Source organism: Acanthochromis polyacanthus, chromosome 8 (assembly GCF_021347895.1).
Source record: "Acanthochromis polyacanthus isolate Apoly-LR-REF ecotype Palm Island chromosome 8, KAUST_Apoly_ChrSc, whole genome shotgun sequence".
NCBI classification, from domain to species: domain Eukaryota; kingdom Metazoa; phylum Chordata; class Actinopteri; family Pomacentridae; genus Acanthochromis; species Acanthochromis polyacanthus.
Genome location: NC_067120.1, coordinates 18,864,656 through 18,879,081, shown reverse-complemented (window position 1 = coordinate 18,879,081; position 14,426 = coordinate 18,864,656). Strand labels below are relative to the sequence as shown.

The 14,426-nt window shown below is 40.0% G+C and overlaps 1 protein-coding gene across 3 annotated transcripts in view; it reads left to right on the top strand.

Moving 5' to 3' along the window:
* peak1 (pseudopodium-enriched atypical kinase 1) overlaps positions 1-14,426 on the top strand; it is a 113,225-nt gene that overhangs the window by 24,453 nt on the left and 74,346 nt on the right. Inside the window, exon 1 of one of the 3 annotated variants that reach the window (XM_051951753.1) lies at positions 7,864-7,957. The exons of the other annotated variants lie outside the window; for them this stretch is intronic. The gene's annotated coding sequence lies outside the window, so the exon portion shown is untranslated. Of the gene's footprint in view, positions 1-7,863; positions 7,958-14,426 lie in introns of those variants that run through there. 3 annotated transcript variants of the gene reach the window in all.

Here is a 14,426-nt window from a genome sequence, read left to right as displayed (position 1 = left end):
CAAATATATTGCAGCACCACAGGGACACATAACATCAGTGCACAACTACCTGAAAAATCCCCACGACAAGGAAAGTAAAAAGGCATTATTGACTAAAAATCACCGTTCTCAGCCCGGCTCTTCACAGACAGACTGCTGTTGTTGTGTTATGCATTCCGGTATCCTTGATTCGAAGTAATATTTGGAGTAGACTTAGTGTGTTACACAAAGGGTTAGTCATGCTGGCACTGGGAGAGTGGAAGGCCATATTGTGTGTTCCAGTTTGTGCCCTCCCTGCTTTAGACTGAGGTTTGTTAGCTCTTTGCCTTTGTGCCTGCTCCTCCATAAATCTTCTTTTCTGTGACCAGTATTCTCATGCTTTGGCACAGAACTGCAGCTACAAAGGAGCCAGATTTGTCAAACTGCTTAATAGCCTCACCCTGTTAACTTGGCTGTTGTGGGTATGGGTGTGCATGGCCTTAATTTAGTGTGGGTTTATCCGGAACACAGCTGTATTTGGGTAAAGTCCACCCACTTCTACTTAAGCTGAGAGGCACAACATGTATCACATTGTGATCGCTCTGATGACCAATTAGAAAGGTCAAGAACATGTCCAGGTGTGTTTTCTTCCCCCACGCATTCCCAGTGTTGCATTTTTTAAAACTGACTCACATGTTAAAGATTACTTTCTTAGAGTAACATATAAGCCATGTTCAAATGATTCAACTGATATGAAGTCCTTTTAGTATACGCTCACCCTCTCTTTCTAGGAAATGATTTCATCCTCTCCGACTTCATGACTTCACAAGTGTTGGTATTTCAAAACTGTAGCTTCACATCACTTCCAAAGCACAGCAACTATTTCTGGATGTGTTTTGTTTCTGTTCTGCTTTGCTAGTTATTGCTACCTCTACTTTGATGACTGCCACCGCTATTTTCTGTCATCTCAATAAACTCCTTTGCATTTACTGACAAGATACGTGTCACTGCACATTCACATTCCATATTTCTATGCCTTTTTGTTTCTCTTCTTGACATATTTGATCTGATTTGCCTGTTGTGTATTGCAAACATGCTGTTTTCTTGATACTGCGACAGCATAGCATCAGTAGTAGCTTGTTTGCAACTGCATTCATATATGGTTTTCAGTTTCTATCTATGTGACAATATGCTTTGGACAAAATAATAAAAGTATGTCACAATTTCAGCATGTAAATATTAAGGATGCCATTGTAGTCTAATCTAATTATTGTGCAAATATCACATGTCGGGTCAAGTCATGATGCCAGACTCTAATAAACACCCCAACAAGACACCACATTTGTCTTTAGATGGACTTTGAAATGGCTTGAGGGTAATTGGATTTGCCAGCTCTTTGGCTGAGTCCAGAGCAACCACAATGCATAGTTCTGTGTTCAGAGGCGCTCAACAATGGGCCCCACACCATCTAGTCTCATGGAGGATCAGAGGATCTTTAGGGGAGATTATTTCAGAGGCTTGTATTTGGCATAATTATCATCTAAATGTGGATTCGCTCACATTGTGGTCATTGACTTGAATGAAGTCTCCGCCATTCACACTTGTTTTTCACTGGGGGACTTCATTAGTAGTTTTGGGGAATGTGGGGATGGAGTTGTGTAGGATAATAACTGTATATGGAGATATAGGGCTGGGCGATATGACCAAAATTTTATATCCCGATATAGCTTATTTTATATCCTGATACGATATACATAACGACATAGCATATTTTTGGTAAATTCAATGAATGAATGGGACCGGGCAGCGACATACCTTACAAGTACGGTAGTCTGAGCCTTGTCGGTCTTTTTAAATCCAAACCACTACCATATGACAGAAGTTCCCTCACTTTTAGGTACAAGCTCGTCGGTTTGAGCTGGTTGTTCGTGTGCATGTTTCCCAGTTTGCATGTAATTGTAATCAACGTTGTAGGAGAGAGGAATAACGTTGTGGAACAGACCAAAAAGTGAGTATAAAACACCCAAAATCTGTTTTTGAACTAGAGGCTAAATGCTGTGGTTTATTTTAGTATGACAGTGAAGAAACATTTTCATTTATGTCCCGCTCCGTAAGTCTGGGTGGGATCTGTAGTGACTTTGTGCATGTGCGATTCATCTGCCGTCTGGCCGCGGAGTGATGTGGGCAGGGCCGGCTCTGGACATCAGGGGGCCCTAAGCAGGATCACTTTGTGGCCCTGCCTTGTGGTGGTTAGTAGAGTATTGCCATCGCAAACCAGCAACTGTATGGAAAACCTTACACATTTTGTTTGTATTTGATTTTAATTTGCTGGGACACAGTAATTTTGCTGCGTAGACAAAGTAAAGTTTACAGATTTGCCACATTACTACTGCAACTTTGTTACTATTGAAATCCTTAATAAATGTGAAAACGCCAAAACGGCACTACTTTTTTTGTCCTCTGTAAAAGTATGTTTTTAAAAGTGACTTAAAAGAAGCAGCAGACTCCGTACGCCTTATCTCCCCTGGCAGGTCGCTCCAAAGTTGAGGAGCTCGGATGGCATGTATAGCGCCACTTCTAAAACTGCATTAATCGTCCAAAAACTCATTAGTTTCACCAATATTTCATCATGTCCTGAAGCACTGTTTGGATCAGGAAAGCCTTCTGGGTGAGTATATTGTTCTACTTCATCCTATAAACAATGTGAAAGCTGCAGGAACCGAGCTTAATCTTAACCTATAATACAAGAAAACACATCAATATAGAAGCTGTCTGTACCTAGAAATTGAGCTAATCAGCGCTAGCATTAGCAACAACGATTTGGTTACCGTCAGCTGAGCTGAATATATCAAGGACAATAAGTGCATTTAAAAATGAGAGTCACGATCGTAGTATCCACAAAATAATCAACTGATGTTTTCAAAAATTACCTTGCGTATCTCTCTTTTGTTTGTCCTCCTTCTTTTTCCTTTTTTCCGCACCTGAAGGATAAACGCGCTTCATCTTGGTTTTTTTGTGTTCTTCTAAACATCCTCCTTGATGCCAGTTTTTGATCAACCAACCAAATATTTTGACACATGTCTGGGGCTGCGGCTGCCGCCCAATCAGCGACACTGAACTTACAACGCGTGTTGGGTGGTTGCCAGGTTAGTCCGAAGCAAGTAATGTTAGATGGCAGTCTGTGGGTCAGACCATCAGACACAGTCAATTCGGGGACCCCCTAGTGGCGGCGGGGCCCTAAGCAGCCGCTTAATTTGCGTATAGGGAGAGCCGGCCCTGGATGTGGGTCTCCCCCTCCCCTCACTGGGACTGCTGCGGGGTTACTGGACTGACAGTCTGTGCTTTGGAAAGGGGGAGAAGCTCACAGCAGCACCTGCTGCTTGTTGAGGACAGTAACTGCAGAATGATCCGAGTTTTCCTGTCGGAGTCTCCAAAACGGCACAAAAAGTCGCTAGATTTGTCGCTAGTCGCTTTTGACAAAAAAATGTCGCTGGGACACTTTGGAAAGTCGCTGGATTTAGTGAGAAAGTCGCTAAGTTGGCAACACTGCCGCGTGCCTGGACTTGCTGTAAGGCACGTCGGTGACGTAAAATACTGCCGTAAAGCGTGTTTTGCGACACTGCGATATAAACGATAGGATCTTCACATAAAACAATAGACATTTTCTATCGTCCAGACGATATCTATTGTCATATCGCCCAGCCCTATGGAGATATAGTATCAGTAGTAATGAAGTCAGTGATATATTTCAGCTGCCAGTGACATGTGTGCTGTGGTGCAAAGGTGTTACAAATTAATATGTTTATTTTTGATCCAGAAATTTGAATGCTGTTCATAAATGAGATAAAACACCATCCAGTTAATTTTCACAGCATCCTGCTGCTCTTCACCTGACTCACTCCTCTCTCCAACAGCTTTCTGTGTTCATGCAGGTGCAATATAAAAAAGAAGCTTAGCATGCAACAAATGAACACTCCAGTCAAGGACCATCAATTTGCCTCATTTTGAGCTAGTCTTTTGGTGATTGTTAGAACAAATTCTGTGTAAACACTTAACTGTAACCTTGGCCCTTTTTTGAACATATTTTCTTATTCTAGGAGTATTTAATCACATTCGTAGTATTTGACAAGGTGCACTTCACTGTTTTGTGACAAAATAAGAATAAAATATTCATTATTCATTATGAACCTTTTATTCAATACATTTTTGTCCGTTCCCCAAGCATCGACGGTCCTGGCTTCTTTAGTGATAACAGAGATGGACATGTCAAGCAGGCATAGAACTCTTGAGTAATCCTGTGTCTCTGGGCTTCTGCAGATCCATTGTTCTTTAGGCAACAGCAGAGCTACTGTAGGTTATGTTCATTCCTGCTGGGATTGATGAAGCGGTCATGGTCAGAGCTAGATACTCGACATGTGAACTTTAGTTGTTTAACTGATCAGGAAGCATTTTTTAACGGTGTTTTGAAGCATTTGAAAATGTCTATGTTTAAGACAATTTAGAAAGACAAATTTCAGATTTACAGTGTAAAATCTGGCATAATAAAGTTTGCTTAAGGGCACTGGGAATACATGCATATTGTAATGCAGGACTTGTAATAGCCTTTAGATGCCGACTATAAAAAAAAAAAAAAAAGAAATTCAACTCCCAAATTCTTTAGTGCAAGCGGGGCTGTGAAGAGGTAATATCTTTTGTTCTCATGCTGTTCTGGCAGCAGTTTAAAGAAGGATTGTTTCATTAAAAAGATCTTAAGGCTTTCAGAGGGATGTGTGTTTGATTAACTTCAGATTACATGTCCAACCTTATACCCGGACTTTCCCTTGTCCAAGTTAAAAACATCTGACAAATAGAGTGGTGAATGGTGAACCCAAAATCTTCAAACTGCCTCTTCATAAACTCAAATTGCATCTGAATAAACATCTCTGAGCAGTTTAGTATGATTCTTGGCAAATTGCAACTTATACTGTCATTAATTTTCTTTTGCTGGTAATATATGACCTTTTTCTTTGCATAATTTAACTAGATAATGAAGTTACAAAGTCAGTTTAACTATTTAAGATAGTCATTTAAGATACTTGATCTCTTGTGCAATCCTCATATGCATGTAGACTGTATAACGGCATATCTTATCTGCATCAGCTCTTATGAGTGGTACAATATCAGCATTGACTTCAAACAGGAAGGGGAATGTGGAAATTAGTTTAGGTTTTACCACATTTTCTAATGTTCTTTTTTAGATGCCTGTGGCAAACTGAGGCCACTTTGTATTTGTGCCCCTTGAGTCTCTGTGGATTTTCTGAGCACTCTGAAAGCCAGTGTATACTGACTGGCAGCATATATGTATAGATCCATCAAGATTACACACTGTTGACTCATGAAAGCTCTTTGCATTGCTCTGCTTATTGATTGCTGCATTTCCCCACTGCGATTGTCCTTGATAAATGGATTAGAATTTGTCCTATGCTTTTTAGCTCTAGAGTTACCACTTCAACAATACTTACTCAAAGTGCCCTTGCTCTCTAGCTCCAGCTGTAAACAATGTAAAGTTTTCCCATTAGGACCCCATTGATAAGGTTTAAATCAATTACTCCACAGCAAGTATCTAACTTCCAGGAAATGTAGTGTGAAAGTGGAAAAAAGCTAGACCTGGTGTGTCCTTGAAGCCTTTCATGTCAATGGAGACAAGGTCAGTGGTGATCAATAAATAGTAGGCATCTAGAACATGTATTCCCATCACACTCCTGCTCTACCTCGCTCTCAGTTCCTGACTCTCCCCCATTAAGTGGACTGTGGAAACAAGCAGCTGTCAGAGTTCCCATCAGCGTACATCGGAGAGCAGAAATGAATTTCACAAAGAGAGTCGCAGACGTCTGAAACGTCAATATGAAATGATCTGTGGGTCAGCTCTCTTTTTCAGCCTACATCTCAGAGTGAACCTCTGAGGGTAAACCTCTGAGGTATATCCGACTACTAAAATATATTCATTAGAGCTTCACAGTTAATTATTGCCACATTTTTTCTTAAGAATGACAAATATGAAGTTTTTAGTACCTGATATATATAAATATTGTAACAAAAAAAGCACAAAAGCAACAGTGACTCTCAATGAAGTTGCTTCCTTTAGTTTTTCACCATTGCTTGGTGGTAGCAATAAAATGTCATCAAATTAACTTTTGAGTCTTTTAGATCCAAAAGCACCAACAGCTTTAGTTGCAGAGGGAAGGGTGGCAGTCTCCCCTACCTTCCACCGAGCTGTGCCTCCACGCTGCCTGCTATAGTTATCTCAGGCCTGTTTCAACTTAGTTATGGCAGGAATTTGCCATTGCATGAGAAGAGGTCATCATTCGTCGTGGACTGCCACGGCTCTCCCCAGCCCCGAGTCAAGGCTGCCAAGATATGAACATGCTTTCCCATGAACGCAACCATGCTCCTTGTCATCAACGAAGAATGTTGATATTTATTATGCAGGGAGTTTAACTTTGCTTTATCCTGGCTCTTTGGAGGAAATATGAGTGTTGCCATTTTCTTTGAAGCTCTACTTACTCATTCAGTCTAGTTTCGAGATAAATCTACGCTCCGCTTAGTTGTTGGTATTTGAAATTAATATCTTGTATCACTTCAACCAGCCTAACAATTTGCTAGCATCTACAGTTAAATTTGTGTTTCTCTCTTTCTTTCCTTCTTTATCTGTAGCTCACGAAGAGCTTCCAAAACGCCACCAAGCCTTCAATTTATTCCATTGCAACTAGAACAGCATCAATTAAGCTACTTTCACACATGCATCTTAACCTACAAATGGCCTGGGAAATTTCTCTGTCTCCCATCATGTGGGATTAGAAACTGGAGTCAAATTTGTCAGTAAGATGCTCTGAGTAATAAGCCAGTTTAGGACATTCACTCTAAGGATTTCATCTCTGGCCCAGATGGAACAAAAGCATCATGATTCATAGGTGAAGCATGCTAGTGATATTTTTGTATGTATGTATTGCATTTTTTTTCTGGCCTCATGCTGAAGACAAGAGTAATAGTTGTAGTTTTATGAACCCAGTAATTGCATTTAGATTTAATAGAGTAGGTTAGTCATTTGTCTTCTTGGTATACCCTTAAAAAATTGACTTTGCAGATGGTAGTATGTGTTAATGTAAATTCTCTGAAGGTGAACTACGGGTAATGATTGATCACTGTCTCCCTAAAGCTTATGACAAGAGAAAAGCCAGAGTGTAGATTCAGCCACAGAGCATCAATGAGTGTCAGTTTTTCGCTCAAGCACTCTGAGGAAATTGAAGGTTGCTGTCATGGAATGGATGGATATGGACTCTTCTGTGGATAGTTGGGGTGTCAAACCATTGGACTTTGCTGTCAGATTCGATTTATCGATAATTTATACAACCCTCAATGTATTACAGTCACAGAGCATCATACTAATGAGCTTTATTATCATTTAGATTGAAGACATTGCATTTTTTGTTTTGTTATTTTTGGCAACCTCCAATCAGGGTGTTGTAGAGGTGGAAAGTCCCAGACTTTTGAATACAGATCTAGTTACTTCACATGCTGTCATGTAATCTGTGTCTAAAATTTATTAGCCGCTAGTCTCCCCAAAGACTTTCAACTTGATCTGTACCAAGCCCTTTCGTCTGGCCACCTACTGTTTCACTGTTTAGTCAGCCTTGTCTTGCCTGGCTCTTCAAACAGGCTGGAGTTTCAGCTGTTCAGCCTCTGTCCCTGCCTGTGTGGTTTGTGCTTTGAAGATGAAATGAGAAATTTGACTTCATGCTGTGGAATTGATACAGAAGTTAAAATGAAAAAAAAAAATGTAAAAAAGAAGTGTCACTGTTTTCCTGTTGAGTTATACCTTTGGCTATTCCTGTCAGAGAGCTGCACTGAACTTTTTCTTTATTTCAGGAGTGGAGTCTGTTGGCACAAAACTGCACCGCAAAACATTGTCAATCTGCTTATACAGCAGAGCATTTCTAACAGAGCAACACTTGATGATGCTGTAAGTGGCATGTGCTTTTTGTTGTTTTAAAGCTTACCTTAACATGTCAAGACAGTTTTGTGAGGCACTAACATGAGGGCATTTTGACATGTTTTAATAGCTTCAGTAATGATGAGTTTGATTTGTGCTTTAACTTGAAACAGTTTAGATTTGCTGAATGCCACCTGCAGTGTTCAATCTGCTGGTTTTAAGGTAACATCTCCTTTTTACTCTACATGGCTCATATTTTTAATCAACCTTGGCAAAGTTTAGAAAGACTGCCGATTAAAAAGTATATGGAAAAAACTGAAGCACATGATACAAAACAACTTTGCTTTTTGTCCGCATTTTGAGTTATGCACTTTTCAAAGTATATCCTCCGGCAGTTGCATTAAGACAAATTGATAAACAGCAGACAGATTGGCAGGGACTTACTTTAACCGCAGGACTTGTGGACACACACAGACAAACTAATAGATGATGGATATCACTCAGTATTGGAATTGATGTGCAAGAGTAGATAAGGAGAGACTGAATGCTGCCTGCAAGGGATTTATCATCTTGTCAGTTTTGAAGGGATTTCGCTGCTATTAGGATCACATTATAAGTGAAAATAGCACCTGAACACACATTACAGCACGCCAAGTTTATTGACAACAGAGGAGCTATGTAATTCAATGAAACTGCTGTGAGCATATAATCTAGTTTTAGTGGAAGGAGATTTTGAGGTCCTAGAGGATCTGTAAAAATTTAGGAATGATCTGTAAACACGTCTGCCTATAGGAGAACATGCGTGGATTTTCACGCAGAGGAATTACCCCCTGCCTTCACAGTGTACAGTGTTACTTTATAACCCCATGAACATAATCTAATTTAACCTGTATTGTATGAAAACACTGACTCTGACCGGCGTTACTTCTGACCATCATCATCAAGGTTGATGCTGAGAGTGAGGGGGACTTGAGTTTCAGACTATTGCCTTGTTGTGACTACCCTAGACCTGACCCGACCCGATTCATCCCACCCTCTATTACATGTTGTTTCAGCTGTGTTTACATGCCAGCTCTGTGAAACTTGAAAGGTGGGGTGAATGCCTTCCTCTGTGCGAGGCTTCTGACATCTGTCAAGACTTAACATCATCCCTCTACCTTCCACATGATGCAAAAATGGCAGCCTTTCAGCTAATACACACATTGAAGACATTTTTATGCTGTTTTTCTCACTTAGTTTATTAGATGATTGTTTTCAGTTTTCTGGCATTCATATCAAAATGTACAAGAACCAACATTTTCCACTCATGCAGTCATGTAGTATTTCCCCTGACTGAGGTAAACTCATTTCTGAGACGTGGGCATCAAGATTCTCTCTTACTGTCCAAATATTTTAACACTTACATATTTGTAGGGTTATTTAAGTAACCATGTGTAAAAGTGCAAGTTCCCCAAGTTCATTTTATGACATACTCAACTCTGGAAGCGGCAGTATGTGTTTGTTGTCTCAGTAATGACGTGTAAATTAGATAGCTGTACCTCATTATATTGTAAAGTTGGCTAAACATTAATGTATTACCTAACTGAACTGAAAGTAAGTTTGTAGTGTTCTGAAAAGTTGAGCCTGCGCTGTAGGGTGCGTTCTCCATGCTGACCTTCCACTTTTCACACATTACACATCTCTTTCATGGGAAATAATGGAAGCCAATTGGTCATCTAGCAGAGAAGAAAAGCATCTATACTGCATGCATTATTGATGAGTATGAAAATGGAGCTCTGAGCTAATAGCTAATCTTTCATCTGTGGTATACAGCACATTTGGTATCCTCAGACCATGAGAGTCCACTCAGTGGTTGTCACCCACACTGCTGCTCTGTCATTGATCGGTTTCCACCCTAATTTGGCCCATTTCATGCAGAATAATGTGCCATCTCTATGCATGTAATGCAGACGACCAAAGACCCTAGAATGGTAGAAGAGAAGGCAGTAAGTGGTGGTAGTTTGCCTCGGAGTTACTGAGTGTTACTCAGTATGTACGCATGGTCCCCTAATTTCTAGTGTTTTTGTTAATCAGACAGTATCCATTCCCTGTAGGAAACAAGGCAATGACTGATCATTAGCTGCATACAATCTCAGCCGTGGTTCTCATATCTATAGTCCCCTGCAGCAAAGTCAGATGTGGGATTTGAAGGATTTGAATTGGACAGATTCCACCGGCATTAACCTCAGCACATACAGTTAGATGTAACATTACCCAGGTCAATTTGATTTGTTTTGCATTTGTTATTTGCATTTTAAGCAACTGCTCTTGTTCATCAAAGGCTTCCTGTGCTCCTGTGGAATCGGAGTAATTAGTCAGTCAATCTTTGTCGGACGTGAAATTAACCTTGACAGGAGTGTTTGCAGGGGTTGAAATGGGAAAAAAGCAAGTAATGCATCAATGTAGTTTGTGTTTATTCCAACACATAGGAGTTTGTTCTGTATGCACCGCCAGCACTGCAGTCACTGAGGAGTTTCTTTGAATATAAACTGGTTGTACTGGAATGCATTGTTTGAGCATTTCAGTAAACTGTAGGTGCAGTGAGGAAACTCATGGAATACAGCAGATGATTAGCCCTTATGAAAGAACTAATGGAAGAATTTCACATCAGGTAAATTCTGCTCATCCATCATAGTTTCATACAGCTATTTAGTTTAACAATAGTGGCATGACTGGTCGTTTTTGTAATAATAAGGGACAGTTGTGAAAAATGAGCGTCTCTGACAAAGGCAGAAACCAGATGGGTAGTATCATGGTAATGTCATCAAGATGTTAACAGTCAAGCTGTGTCAGTGGGAAGGAATGAGAGATGATTAAGACAGAATGATTACCCAAGGGATGTATTGGAGAAGTGTACCTATTTTTGGTTCTTTAATTGCACTACTAGGGCAGCCCTCATAAAATCAAGCTTATTTGGATGGTCTTTGGTGCCAAATACTGACAGTTTACTTCTCAGTGGCTCAGAGTACAAAATAATGCTGTCGTTTCAGATTTATACAGTGATACTGTTTGGGTTGAAATGTAAACTTGGGCAAAAATTCAAGTTAAATTCAGGAAAATACAATTCTGTCATTTTAAGACTAGTAATTGCAGAAGTCTACAACATTCATTTGCCAATTCACAGCATGTCATACCTACAAAAAAAATCTTAGAACTGTGGATTAAGGGCTAAACGCTGTATACTAATAATATTTCTCCAATACTGAAGTTGACATTGCAGCTAGTTTACAGCTCATTCATTGTTTCTAAAGTTAACTGTCAGTTTTGAGGAATGTAACTACAGGTCACGCCAGCAGACTCTACTTAATTGTCATGTTAAAGTGAATAGTTAGAGGCAGACTATAATATTTAAATGAAAATAACTTGTGTCTGTCTGTGACTAGAAACAGTGAAAAATACTGCTGCACATGATCACAAACTTCAGCACACCCTTGAGAAAAAGTTAAACTCAAAGAATGCTTTTACTTCTGGAGTGACGGTGACTGATTTGTGAAAATGTTACGTAAGCCCGTCTGTTGCGCCTCATAAATGCTAATATTTTGATTGTTTCCTTCCAGTGTCACAAGGTAATAACTTTCTGTCCATGGATTGATAGTCTGTCCCTCTTCTTTGGAAATGCCGTGTGTTACCCCTTGCCAGAAGGCCCATAGAGCCAAATCTGTCTTCTGATGCCAAATGGCCAAAGTGAAATTAGATTTTAGAGAGCTTGGCAGGAAGACGAGGGAGAAAGTGGAAACTATTTTAGGAGAGAAAAGTGGGACAGGGTTAAAAAATGACTAGAAATCGAATATCTTATTCAGTGTCCCACCAAGGTGAGAAATAACTTTGAGCAAAATAAGCTACATCTCTGAATAAGTTGTGTATTTACTGCAGGTGCTTTTTGGTTTTGCCGATCAGTCTGTATGGAACAGTTATTGCAAAGGGAACACTCATTACAATTCCAAAAAAATGAGGAATGCTTTCATTGTAAAAGATGAGACAAAGGACAGAAGCTTCCAAAAAATGGTTTTGGCTTACAAATGACTTTAAAATGCTCCTGTAATACACTTCACCATTATTTTGAAGGAGAGCATATAAAGCATTAATTCAAACCATGTCTGAATTCGATAGTGGGAAAACACTGTTGACAGTCCCATTTGTGCCCTATTTACTACATTTTGTGGAGTATGTTTTTTTTCCCTTTTGCACAACTCAATTGAAATTTTAGAGCTTATTTATGGTTTGTAACAGATGCAGACTTTGAGCTTCAACAACGAATGCAATTCCATTCATTCAAGAATACACTATATATAATATAGAGTGTGCATCCCTGTGCTGTACGGCATTGTCCAGGGCTCTTGTGGATATTTCTGAAAGGCTTACTGTGACTTTGTCCTTTTTACACGACAGAGCAGTAACACTGGGTCAGTGATTATTCCTGAGGTGTGCCAACCACTTGTCCTTAACGCAGTGGACAGACATAGCACAGGATTTCTGTTGAATTTGAGCTTCCTGCTGCGTTTTAGCTCCCTGGAAAGCATGTAGCCTTCAAATCAAAGCTCCCCATAGGTCTGCTTTGATTAATGATCGGAAATCATGATTTGTCCTTCAGTCTTCTCCCTTTTTGTGCTGATGTTATGGACTGAGGAAGGACCTTTCCCGAGGCTTCACCGCTACACCGCTTTGCCCACCCATCTACTGCTTGAATAGTTTGAATTGAACTTATCACATCCCCTAAGGATCAAAGAGGAAGGAGACACTATGAGGGTGTATCAAAGAAAAAGTAAACGGAAAGCTATAATCATCAAAAAAACTAGCGCCGTTTTATTTAGGATGTGCCATGGATGCAAGAACAGCAGTGCTTCATTTCTAAATTTATTCAGTTAATGGGTCATTACTTCTGTGCTGAACATGCAACAGCTCACTTGGCAGCTTTGTTTCATCATGTTGGTTTTACTCAGAAGTCCTAATGGCTGTAGTGTTGCCTTATTTTCTCACATTTGTGTCAAGAGTATTAGCTTATTGCTTAGTTTGCACCTCTAACTTACCTTGACCTAATGCCTGTATTGAGAATACTCTGTTTCATTCTCCAGTAGATGTTGGTCACATGGTGTTGGTGCAGTGCTTCAAGCTCATCATGACAATTCAGCGGGTAACATTCAGAGCGATGCGTTGCTGCATTGTTATGAATCTCTTAACCCTGTCAGGTTGTAACGTGATACGGCTCTTGAAGCCTTCATCGCCTGATCTGTGGTTCTGGCTGTGATGTGGCGTCCTGTTGCTGCATGTCTCTCACAAGCTCAGCTGTTGATGGAATGCATGGCTGGTAGAGTTGAAATGTTTCTCGTCAGACTGGCATAGATGTGCAAGCAACACAACAAGAGTGCGACTAAGCATGTCTACAGAAGCATTTGCAAGTTTCTCTAAAGTGAATTTGAACTGTGCATATGAAAGTAACAGTTTGCAGTGCCTGAGATTTATAAAGGGTTTGTGTGCACAGTAACAAGAAACCTGTGCAATATGATGCAAACTGTGTTGATGTGTGAGAAGTCTCGTCTGTGTACTTTTCATGATGAAATGATGGAGAGTACGCTGAAAAGTGTAGCGCTTGTTTGTGCTTGTCTTAGCCCCATTTTTTCCTGCCATCTCTGCAGAGCTGAAATAAACACATGTAATGTGTAGAAACATCTGTCAACATCAAGCTTTGTAACCTGAAAAATTGTTTTATTTTCCAAGCAGTTCTTTTAGTCTCTACAGCACTGCTCAAATTTCTGATCCTGCTTTCATGCTGATCAACAGCAATAACTCCGAGTCACTTTCCTCGTTTTTTGGTACCTGGTGCATATTATGAATTACACTTCAAAGAGCTAATTCTGGCCCGACATCCTAAAAATAGAGCTGAGCGACACGAGGCTGTAAAACACAGCAGGGATTGCCTTTGCTCACTGTTCTAATGACTTCATTTCTATGCATTGGGAGCAGCACTGATGGATTTTGATGTCTTGCTGCGTCTTGAGATGACTCAGTCTTCACATCTGCAGCACTCATCATGAGGGTTGAAGTCTTCTGCTCGAATACCACCATGTGACTTTTTAATGAGTATTTGCAAAGTGACATAGTGACATGACTTCCGAGCATTTTTTATTTTCATTACCTGTCGTTCCCACTACTGTCCATTACCGTTTAAAAATGGAAGACATCTTTTACAGAATCCATGGTAATGGCAAAGATTGTACAAGAATCCTTTCACTTGAAATTCAAGCTGCAAACTAGGCACTTTTTGGTGAGATTAGATTTTTTTCCTGAAAAAATATGACACCTGCATACATATTAATCCTGGTATGTATAAGGTGCATTGAAACAACTGTGCCTTTTGTTTCCTATGTAAACTACACACTAGTGGCATATACAGTAGATGTGTTGTTGGTGTCCTTTTTCCCCAGCACTGACATGCCACTTTTGCTCCCCAGGTCCCTCATTT